Below are 12,362 nucleotides of genomic sequence, written 5' to 3'. Positions count from 1 at the left end.
TAAAGTCAAACTGTGGACAGAAGCCAGAAAGTTAAGCACTCCAAACAATGAGATATACTAGCCTTCAACTAGTTTAACCACCACCAATCCCGGGGCAGCTGTGATTCACCAGGAGATCAACTCACACAACAATTTAAAAATATTCAATATACAAATCCTGTATTACATATGTCCAGTCATTTCCAACCTGAAATATTTATTACTCATGCACATTGTAGTAGCAACTTCTTGCCTGCTCTTTAAAAAGAGGACAACATAATTAAGCATATGAAAGACTATGTATATTTCCTCTCCTGATTGCTTTATCTTCTCTTTGCTGTTCTAGGATTGCGTATTTTCAGATTGATAATATTTTTATTTGCCTTTGTGTATTCTTGGGTGTTATTTTTAATACCATTGCATAAGCTGCAAAGAATATTTTTGATACAGTAATTTAAAGTTAAATATTGAGACAGACATTACTTCTGAAATGCATATATCCTAACCTGGAAAATTAAGGGTTTACTCAAACAAAGAGCCATTGAAAGCTGCCTTAAGCAGCTACTTGATGGACAAAATCAAAACAAAAACAACAACAACAACAGGGCATTCTCCTAAAGAGGTGAAATATAAAACTATCCATTACATTTAGTGATAGCTTGAGGATGTCTCTTAAGACAAGAGTTTCAACGTTCAGGGCTAACTGCACCATTATCCCTTTCCCTATCCTGCGATGGAATTCAGATATTCTCCCATGCCTGGACCAGGCCGTGGGCTACAGTACCCTGTGTATCAATCATTCCTACCCAGCAGGTCCGGCTGACTTTAGGTACCTGCTGTTCTTCCCCAGTGGTATATGGTGATCAGACAGTTCTCTGAAAATAGCAATATTGATTATTTTGCAGTAGGAACAAAGCATTTCAAGAAAAATTGTTTTAAAACAAACAGCCTACATGTTTGTCTCTCTTACCTAAAGACTTACCATCCCCTAATAATTTAGCAAGCCCTAACTTCTTCAGACCCCCATCCTGTGGCTCAGCCTGACTCTCCAAAACAACTAACTTCCCCACTGTGTTTCCCTCAAGAATGTGTTCTTTAATAAGCCTGCCAGAGTTCTTTTGATCACCTGCATTGTGGTGCCTTTTCCTGTCCTGGTTTAAGCCAGCTTTGTAAATTATCTGGAGAGAAGGCAAAAATCTCCATAGCTAGTAGTCCTGGCATTGCCCCTTAACCACTCACAGGTCTGCAGAGAGGTACCTTATCTTGAGCCATTCTTTCTATTCCTGCTAGTTTTTTCAGAAAGTCTCACGTTGTGTTAAAACCAACAGTCATACAGAACACATCTCAATAACCACGTCAACATACAATATTATGAAATTACAAAGCAGCTCCAAATGCATCACAAAGAGGATCTGCAAGAGCAGTCTTCAGTGTTACAGGTTTATTGTACCATAACTGTAACAGTTATAAAAATATTTTATTCAGCAACTTTAAGAAAATGTAACCAGCATTCACATGAACAAGTGATATCAGTCTATGTTCAGAAGAGATGACGTGTCACAGACATTTCTCCCCTACCCTGGCTACAGCAAGTGACCATTCTGCATCCACTGCTGTGAATTACTGACCACTTAGAGAGAAATACAGATTGTTCTCACCAAGAAGAGTTATTATTTTTCCCATGATCCATAACTTTAGCACTCCTTTGGCATGATAAAGTTATTAAGCTCCTTTCCACAAAGGAAAGGCCATAATAACTCACTGCCACCATCATCACAGCTTTAGAATTATGGGTAATATGAAAGATAACTGCCCTTCCCAAGTAAGTTATATGGGCAATTTTTTATTATGGAATTAGAAGGTATTTTTATATAAATCACTGTGCCTTATTAACAAACAATTTAAACCCACTTTAGATTTTGTGATAGAGTCATAAAGAAAACCTTTTCATGCCTGTGAAATTCTTATCAGAAATGGCACAATCAATCTGTTCCTATAGGAGGGGGCCTTTATTGCGCAGCAAAGGAGGCAGTCAAAGCTGTCAATCATTAACAGACCTCTGGAAGAGGACCCACCATTTCTTTAAGTTTCCAGAACTAGGATAGTACTGAGAATTATAATTTAAAATCATTTTAGCATAATTACTGACTTCCACTTGTTTCCTAACTAGTGTCTTCAGAGAGAATGCCACCCCTTAAAGTGAGTTTGGACTGGTGAACTTGATCTCTCTGTATTAAAAAAGAGACGAGAAAGCCAGAATAATGTGCATTTTGCCTTTCACTCAACTAATACACACATCAACTTGTCACAGAGGGACATAACTAGCAATGCTTATGTATTTTATATCATACAGATGGAGTAAAGAGAAATCCTCTCCACAGTGAAATGTTGCAAATAGCCTTGCCAATAGCACCTATCTAGGCTATCATCATTTTCAGATGCAATAACTTGGAACAGGAGAGCAACCTCTAATTTTGGAAGCAAGTTACCTGACACTATTTTCTAATATGAACACTCATAATCAATCAAGTATATTTTAATATTAGAAGTATGAGAAAAATGTCTTAAATATCAAAAATATCAAATCCCACACATTGGTATTTCTAACCTTCAGCTTCCACCACAGTGAGGAAGTAGTTCCTAGTCCAATTATATTCAGCATCTCGGACTTCAAAGAGCACACGTGTGCACAAAGATAAAACCAACTGGGGTAAAACTGGTTTCAACCAAAGTTACCTCAATTTCAAAAAGCCCGTTGAAGATAGCGAGTATATATTTGAAAGCCAGTTAATAGTGTACCAATGATTTTAAATAAATACAAATATGTAAGTTATCTAGAAGGGATTTTTTTTTATTACTATTACTTGTGTTTAATCTTTTCAGAACTTGTTTTCTATTAAACTGCTTGGAAATGACCATTTAAAAATTTTTATATAGCGTAATATTTTCAATTTTTTTGAAAATGGAGATGGGCACTTTTGAAAATGTTATGCTTCATAGAGACAACATTTATTTTAAAAAGGTCACTTCCAAAAATTTAGAAGATTTTGTTTAAAATTATGGTCCACATAAGCAAATGTAAAAACGTACACCACATCCACATAAAGTCTACCATGAGATGAAAAATACCTCTTTATTCTAAAGAGACACATCAACCCTCCCGGAACATATCCTAAAAGCCCAAGAAATAGAGGAGTCTTGCTGCCAGCCCTGAAGATTGGCATTCAGGCAATTCATTAATGTGGTGGTCTGATAAGAATGTTCACTGATTAAGGGCTCCTCATGGAGAATGCTCTGCCAGTCTGAAGATGTTCTATTTTAGGAGCCTCTATTGATTGTAACCATAAATATACCACATGGGGAGAAAAGGTTCCCATCAATTAAGTTAGTCCAAAACCATTCAAGGCTTCATTGCTCAAAAATCAACACCTTAATTTCAGTCCGGGAGCATTGGAACACAGACATTCAGGGGAAAAACACTCAGCTCACTAAGCACACAGCCACATTCTGCACTAACTTGAGAATATGAACAGGCTAAAAGGTGCAGAGCACACTGAGGGGACAAAGCATCCACCAGTAAAGGAGCTCTGCTTCTGTAAGAAAGCCCTGTAGCCTGGCCAGATGTAGATGAAGAAAGCAACACAGTTGTAAAAGGATAATTTTATGGTAGCACAGATTCATAACCACATACAAAATTGCAAAACAGCAATTTCTATTGTGAATAGTAATTGATTATAATTTGCAGCACGAAAAAGGAAGTCTTTTAAATGTCTGGTTCCAAAAGCATAGCAAACCAGCTCCTCCATACAAAATAGCAGTCATGGTATTCTATCATGCCTCTTGATGACACAATTGTGGTTTCACTCTTCAAAAGAAGTCCCTGCAACAGTTTAAAAAGCTTTATTTTCACCTGTAAAAGTACCTTCAAACACTACTTATCAGAGTTATAGAAGAAGTCTTAAGTCATTTAATTCATTGTCCTTATGCTTCATAAGTCAGTTTAGGCACATCTTTACTCATAAGCATATCACCATTGTAAAAGCAAGGTTTTTACCCCTGGCCAATAAAAACCCCACTTATTTACAGTAAACTCCCACTCCTGAAGCATCTGAAATCTACAGCATTGTGCTCATACAGGAGATACTAAAACTGACTAGGCTATCTTCATTGTCTGAGTGCTTGAATGTACATAGTAAACTAAACAGCATTAATAGAAAAAAACAGATTTTTTTAAAATTCAGTTTAATAATGTATGGTATCTTAGTAGCAATACATGAGGATTTTTTTTTAACCTCTAAGATTCTTAACCTGACATTTCTTTAACTCACTCATTGCATGAACCCTTTGAAACTTGGCGTTAAGATCCCCTCTCTCTCAATTCCGCAATGCTATTGTACAGACAATTTTTTGTTATTGTCTGGCTTGTCATGAGTATTGGACTTCTGGCACGGATTTTATTAAAAGAAAAACAAGGACCATTTAGGTATATTTATTTATATGAACTTTAGAAATAGAAATAAGACACATGAAGCTTTTCAACCTTGTAATTTCATTTAACAGACTATTTAAATTGTTTTGTCAGTTGCAGAAAGATGTATCACATAGAACACAGAGTTTAATATCATAACAGAAACGAACTAAGTTATTGTCTGCATACATCTGTTCTCTGAAAAACTGAGCACTATATATCTCTGTTACCTAAACCTGTGGATTAATCTCATTTAATATCCTGATATAACAATAATGAAGCAAATTAATGCTATGGGAGGAAAAGACAGTGGGCTATAGTTATTAGGCATTATTATAGCCACCAGGGTCTATAACTGGATGCCTGCTGTGAAGAGAAAGCTCTTCTAAACTGACGATTGCAGAGCCCTTTCCTTAGACAGAGGTCAAGCGTCTCATTTCTATTCACCACTGTGAAAAGAATTCTTCCTAACAGAAGGCTCTTTGCACATTGTCTACTTACATCCTTCTAGAAACGATTTACAAATTATTTATCTGCACAGTTAGGGTAGCTCACTAGACTACAGACCAAAACAATATCAAAATATCTTCTTAGAAGAAGAGCATAGATAACAGACTTGAAAAACAAAGCAGAAATATCTGACACTGAACAAAAAGGGCCAGAAATAGCCTGACGTGCAACAAAGTTATAAACAAGCTGCTTCTACTCCACTCATTGTAAGGAAAACTGATAACTGACAAGTATAAAATAAGTTCCACTCAAAAACTTATGTTTCGAGAACATTAATATCCAAAAGCTGGGGTGGGCCCTGCAACCTTAACCCTGCCTTTTTTGTATGTACATTACAGTTTTGTCTTTAATTACATGGTCATATTCTTTTACTCATAATAAAACAGTTCACTACAACCTTAGGTACAAGAGCAGCTCTCTGTAGTGTCTGTTACTCCTGTATACTTATGATATTTACTCCCATCCCTTCTGATATTTTGACATTTGTTTTTATCTTAAATTGGGACAAAGTCATATATGAAATTTTTTCATGCAACAGAAAGTTCAAATAAAATTGGTTCAAAAATGTTGAAACAAAACATTATGACTTTCCTGAATAGAAACATTTCATTTTGGTTTGTCAAACTAGATCTAAATGTTTTGTTTCAGCATTTATCTGTGACCCCTGAGCTGCTGTGGTAACTCATGGAAATTCTGGTTTTGGTTCCCTCACACACTATTCTCATCTACCAGCAAAATTTCCTGAGCGGACTGAATTTCCCACAATGCAGCAGAAAACCCCCTTCCCTTTCCTCTACCCCTCCACCCCCCTTGTTGAACTGATATTGGGAAACCCAGCTCATTGAGAATGGGGGCATGAGTATCCAAACCTCATTTCCCATTATGCACTGCAACAGTTCCGGCAAAAACAGACCAACGTCTAGCGCAGGGGTTCCCAAACTTGGTTCCCACCACTTCCTGCAGCTCCCATTGGCCGGAAACAGTGACCGTGGCCACTGGGAGCTGCAAATGGCTGCACCTGCGGATGCTCAGATTAACAAAGCGCCTCACGGCCTACCAGGGACTTACCCTGAAAAAGCTGCGAACCAAGTTTGGGAACCTCTGGTCTAATGGATACAAAACAAAAACATTTTGATTTAGTTTGACAAACTGTACTATTTTGATTCATGTTGACCAGCTCCCAAACTAAATACTTCATTTTGATTTTTTCCCCACAATGGAAAATCTAAATGTTTTGGGGAATATGAGATTTCCCTGCAGAAAACATCTATTTTCCAGAAACTGCATTTTTCACTGAAAAGACTGCAATGGAAAATTCCTAACTAGCTCTAATACGTTCACTAAATTCATGATCATACTGGCAAAGAAATATGCCAGTTTACTGTGATTTTAAAGCAGAAACACCTACTGAAATAATTTCCGTCTACAAATGTTCTACCTATTCCTGTTTCAACTACGGTCACGTCACGTTCAGACACCAGCTCTCTGTATACCAATACCAATAGGGTCTCCACTATGTGTGCAGATTTTACGATCAGCTTTTAAGAAATCACTGCATACACTGCAGCTCCAAAATACACACTTTCAACCATTGTGCTCAAAAGATACTATTTGAATATGCAAACATTGTACTTGTGCATGCAGATACTAATTTTTCATGTGCAACAAGCATTTTTGGCCATTTAACTATGTATTTATATTCCTCCTCCCAACCATTGTAGTGTCCGGGCTTCTCACAAGTATTCATGAATTTATGTTCAACTCCCATTTGAGGTAGGGATATATTTATATACGTTTAAAAAATGATGAACTGAGGTAAAGAGAGATGAAGAGATTTGTGCACCCAGGAAGTATGAGACAGAAGAAGGAACTGAATCCTAAATCTCACAGGGGTATATCTGTCGTGTACCTTAACTACAGACCACTCTTACCTCACCACAACTTAGCTGAGTTTTGAAAATTCAGCCCTTAAAAACTAAAGAAATGTGCCATAACTGGCAATAATTTTGAATGACACTGCTTTTATGAGCACCAATTTAAGTTTTCCTGTCTTATTTATTTATTTTAAGATATCTCTTTGCCACAAACCACCTAGCAGTTTAGAGGGGAAAAAGAATGAAATGAGTATTTGTTAAAAAACCTCAGATTGATAAATCTGGAAAAAGGTCTCCCTATATCCATGAAAACAGGCTAGAGAAAGGCACTGGAGGTATCCACCAAAGAGTAAGATCAAAACCGAAGCTGCATATAGAGTAGATCTTTCCTTCTCACATCAGCCCAAAAGCTCTGAACTGTGTGCGTGCACACACACTTGGAGGAGATGAAGAAATGGGGAGCACCCAAGATAGAAAGAGAGAAATCAACTTGATAGAGACTTTACCTATACAGTCTGAATATCTCTGTTGTGCCCTTCCAAACTGTAATTCTCTGCAGTCAAACCCAGTACTTAATTCTGTCTCAGAAAAATCTTATATTTGTTAAGCATAAGTACTGCAAAATATGTAATGTTCATTGAACTCAGCTAACTAAGCTTGATATGTGAGGAGCAGAGTGAAATATAGTGTTAGATTTCCCCATTTTTTAATTTAAAGCAGAATATTTTCAATATTTCTTGTGTTACTTTAATGGACTGTAAGATGTTTATGATTATTTTTACAAATAATCTATATTGATATTTCTGTGTCTTACACTAGAGTTCTCTTTTTGCCTGGAAGTATTTCAACTTGGATTGAAATGGTAGAAACTGAATAAATACAAAAAAAATAATAAAGCAAGTTTTGATAATATACATAGGAATTGCCATTGTAGATCAGACCCATGATCTAGTCCAGTAAACTGTCTCCAACAATGGCCAGAACCAGATGCCTCTGACAAGGTACAAAAACCCACAGTACATAAGTGAGGTGTAACTTGCCCCCATGAAGTCTCATCCTAAAAGTTAGATATTGGCTTAAACCAGGGTTTAAATTCAGCCGGAGCTGTTCAGAGCTTTTCAAATCCGCAAGGCAGAAGCTGCAAGCTCTGGGGCTCTGGGAAATACTTCTATGAGAATTTAAACCCTGGCTTAACCCCTGAAGCATGAGATTTTAATCTTACTTCCGAAGTTTGTCTAGGTTAATGCTAAATATCTTTATTATCCATATAAACATCCAATCCCTCTGTGAATCTTACTAAATTTATGTTCTATTGACATCCTGTGAGAGTGAGTTTCACAGTCCAATTATGTGTGAGCAGAAAATATTTTTCCATTTACAATTTTGATTTTGCAACCTTTCAGTTTAATTTTGAATGTCCCCATGTTCTTGCACTGAGACAATGACAAGATTATAACCTGTTCTTTCCCTTTGAGCCGGGGTGAAAGTAAGCCGGTACGGTACCAGTAAACAGTGGCCCCCGGTACCGACCCAAACGCAGGTGATGTTAAAGCGCTGCCGTGGCAAACGACCCAGCTTAAAGCGCTGCCGGGGGGGGGGGCACTAGCAGGCAAAAGGAGCGGCTGCCCCAGGGCCGGCGATTTAAAACAGCCTGGGGCTCTAGTTGCTGCTGCCGTGGCAGCAGTCAGAGCCCTGGGCAGCAGGGGCCAGGCAGCGCGGATGCACTGGCTGGGGGACACTGACCCCCCCCCTCCCCGCCCTTCCGCCTCAGGCCCCACTCCTTCAGGGGGCCAGAGCCAGCCCCCGTTTTGGTAAGTCCTCTGTGTTACTTTCACCCCTGACTTTGAGCCATAACAATACTTAACAAGGAGGTAATATGCTATACAGAGGTTCTGCCCTTACATACATGTGTATAACTCATTGCAATCATGGCAATTATAGACATATATTCAAGACCAAACTTTGTCTCAGTCTAAACACTGTGACACCCATTGCACATGTTTAAGTCACTTCCAAAATAATAGAGGAAGTAAGGTGTTTCAAACTAAACCCCTGTTGGGACTCCCCTGATTTGGAGCTCCCTCCCTTGCTTCATAAACAAATTTAACAGGATAATAAATACAATTTAAGACCTTGTTTTTGCAACTCAATCTGTAGATTTAGAACCCTGCACAAACCTCTACTGAGTTCAACGAGTTCTGTGCAGGTCTCCACCTGCACTGACCTAGTTGCAGTAGAAAGACCTAGATATTACACACACCTTTTGGTTATTAGCCCTTTCCCGACAATTTCTCATCTTTTCACCACTGGTACAACTCCCATAGTGGGAGCACTAGACCAGGGAAGGTGCCAGGCTGTCAGGAGTGTTTTAATCACCACATCATCTAACCCCTAATGCTGTTCTGAGTTTATTTTGTCATCCAGGAATTAGTTGATTCATTCTGTTAACAAGGTGAGATGACTAGTCATTTATATTTTATTTTGTACTGTGAATTTTAAATCATCAGATAGGAACTTTATGTTTTATTTTTAAATAAATCTAAATTGATCAAAAAAGTGCTAATTATAGTTAAGATTTCTGGAAAGTCAGCATTTGGCTTCTGGAATCTGGGACCATCAAAAGGTTCATTATATTTTTTTCAGTCCACTACCACACAGGACATGTAAAGAATGGCCCAGGGAAGATAGGGATGGTGGAGCCTTGTTTGACATCTGGCAGTGTAGGAAGGATTCAGAATACCAAGCTATAAGCCTGTGGTTTTGTTATTTTTTTGTTTGGTTTTGAATAAGGAGCTTTGATAATTAGTGTTTCCATTTTAATACCCATACTTGAGTTACATTGTAGGTTAACATTTGGTAATTTATACTGTGTTTCTCTGGAGAGCTGTGTGTGTGTAACTCATTATTTCTCATGTGAGCATTTTTATGTCTTCATATCATCTTTACAGAGTCTTCCAAAATATGCTGGATGCAAAACTTTACAGGGATAGTGTCAATTTACATTTTGGCCTAATGGCTATGTTTTTCAAAAACAACCTTCTATAAAAATCTAACACCTAAAGGTTTCTACTTCTCAAACATTCACATGAGGAATTCAGACTTTTTTAAAACAAGTGTTCTCCAGTTGACAGAAGAAGCCAGAACATTGTAGTGCTGGGTAGCTTAAAGTGAAACTATGACCAAAAGCATACATTTAATTGATTTTCATTGCTCACCTTGTAGGTGCACAGAAGTCAGAACATAAACAATTTCAAACGTGAAGTGTAAGAATGAAAAGCACTTTCAATAGCGGATAAGTCAGGTCCATGGTAAACAAGATGGCACTACCGACAACTGCAATTTAAAAAGCTGCACCACCACCTTTAATATACCTGACTCTACTACCGACTCTTCCTCTCACCCCAGGACAAGTACTACGAGGTCTGTGGTGCTACTATCATATTAAAGATGTACCTGTGTGTGTGTATATGTAAGCAATGCAGCATAAGAAACTTTGGTCAAAGGGAAGCTGAAGTGTTTCTTAGGCAAGGTAGAAAGAACAGCATATGAAGGTACAGCTAGAGGATGAGAAACACACACTTGCCAAGCAGCGCTGATCCACCACTCCAGACAGAGGAAGGGGTGTGAGTCTTCCATTAAACGGGAAGCCATAAAGCGACTTTCTAAACCCCGAAGTAACCAGGAAAACACAAAAATGGTCGTTTCTTCGTAGGAGACACAAACCGCTAAGCAACAGGGGCTGCAACAGAGACCCCAACTACCGCCCCCGCCCGCACGAGCAGAGGGACCCGTTCTCTCCGAAGCAGCTGGGCGAGGAGAGCCCCCGACTCAGCACCGACCCTCGGCCCGGAAACCAGCGGGGGAAGCCCTGGCCCGGGAGCGGAGCAGCTGGTGGCCTCCAAGCCTTAGGGGCGACTCACGCTCTACCCTTGCCCAAGCCGAGCCCGGCCAGCCCCGGCCCGGCCGCTGCCAGACGCGGGGGCGGCAGCACCCAGGAAAAGTTGCTGCCCTGCAGTGGCCCAGCCCGGGCCGGGGAACGAGGGGGCGCGCGGCGGGGTAGGTGCCCTTCCCTGCCGGGAAACACGTGCCCGGGGGGTGCCTGGGCAGGGGGCGCTTGTGCCAGGCAGACGGGCGGGCGGAGGAGGACGCTGCAGATGCCCGGGGAAGGGAAGACGGGGGTGGCCGCACCCAGCCCTGGGGAAGGGAGGAAACGACACAACTCCCCGGGGGCCGCAGCCCCGCGCACTCACCCGCTGCCCACCGCGGCTCTGGCGTTGGTCGCTCCTCCTGGCCGCGGCCGCTCCTTTACCCGACGCTTCCCCCCGCCTGACGCCGAGCCCGCCCCGCCCCTAGGCAGAGCCGCCTGCCCCGGCCCGGCCGCGGCTCCGCCTCCCGTCCCTCTCCGCACAGCAGCGCCGGGAGCCAGCCGCGCACCGCGCCCGCTGGAGCAGCCTCCCCAGCGCCTGACGAGCCGCCGCTCACGTCTCCCGGCGAGCCCCGCCTGAGGCAGCCTGGGCTGGGAAAGACACCGGCTTGCAGGCAGGCAACGTCCCCGCTCTGGCGATGGGGTGGGGAGTGCAGGGTGTCTGTCCCCACGCCGGGCTGTGGAGTGGGATGTGGGGTGCAGAATATCCCCGCGCCGGGCGGTGGGGGACGACAACAAATGTAATAGAATAACGCCGTGCGTCGGGGCGTGAGTGTTTCTCTAGGGAAGAGCCCCCAGTGCTGGGGGTATTTCACGGAGAAACCTCCTGAGCTGTCATAAGAGATCAAAGAGAAGGAGAGTCTGCTAGGGGAAAGGTGTCTTTGGGAGCATAAACCGTCTCTTGATTTTGGGAGAGTTTTTCTTCAGACAACGCTGTCTGAGAGAGGAGGAGGAAGAGTTGGTGCAGGCAGGGTACAAGCAGCTGAGAAACTCCTTTTAAGGGAGTCTGGGGTGTTCCCAGCTAGGGAAATCCTTGAAAACATCCTGCCGTGTAGTGCTTTCCCATGCTGAATTCTCATTGTAAACAATCTGGAGAAAAGGGGGACAAACTACACTGGAGGCATGGAAAGAACATTGCTCTCACTGGAAAAGCTCCTGGACAATGAACAGCATCAATAACTGAAAGCAGATTTGTTATAACATGCAAAGAAGAGGAGCTAGAGATCCTCTAGATGCTGGCGCTGTTGTCGTGCTTTTGGAATAAAATTAACTGTAATTTTCAAATCTTACAGAGAAAAAGTAGCTTTGGTTGGCTTTTGGGAAGCTGATAGTGAAGAAGACTGCAGTGGCCCTTCTGTAGTGGGATAATCCAGCTGTGACAAACTCAATGAGTTTATGCCCAAATAAATTTGTTAGTTTCTAAGGTGCCACAAGGACTCCTTGTTGTTTTTGTCTTGGTAAAACACTCTACCAAATCCCTTTTGAGAGGTTTTTTATGCAGATTTAAAATTAATACCAACAGCTAGATTGTGCAACCTTTACATTGGTGAGTACTTACTTGCCCAAGTTTTCCTATTAAATTAAATAGAAATAATCATAAAGAGTA

The 12,362-nt window shown here is 41.1% G+C and overlaps 1 protein-coding gene across 17 annotated transcripts in view; it reads right to left on the bottom strand.

Annotated features, from left to right (window-relative positions):
* PAM (peptidylglycine alpha-amidating monooxygenase) overlaps nucleotides 1-11,201 on the bottom strand; it is a 223,586-nt gene extending 212,385 nt beyond the window's left edge. For 5 of the 17 annotated variants that reach the window (XM_037903315.2, XM_037903313.2, XM_037903320.2 and 2 more), the window contains exon 1: nucleotides 11,082-11,154. The gene's annotated coding sequence lies outside the window, so the exon portion shown is untranslated. Of the gene's footprint in view, nucleotides 1-10,410; nucleotides 10,495-11,081 lie in introns of those variants that run through there. The other 12 variants (XM_037903311.2, XM_043546505.1, XM_043546502.1 and 9 more) reach the window with 9 other exon arrangements.
* Between the last annotated feature and the right edge of the window lie 1,161 nt (nucleotides 11,202-12,362).

Source organism: Chelonia mydas, chromosome 5, assembly GCF_015237465.2.
Source record: "Chelonia mydas isolate rCheMyd1 chromosome 5, rCheMyd1.pri.v2, whole genome shotgun sequence".
NCBI classification, from domain to species: domain Eukaryota; kingdom Metazoa; phylum Chordata; order Testudines; family Cheloniidae; genus Chelonia; species Chelonia mydas.
The sequence above is the reverse complement of the archived record's forward strand: the minus strand, read 5'-3'. Positions and strand labels throughout refer to the sequence as shown.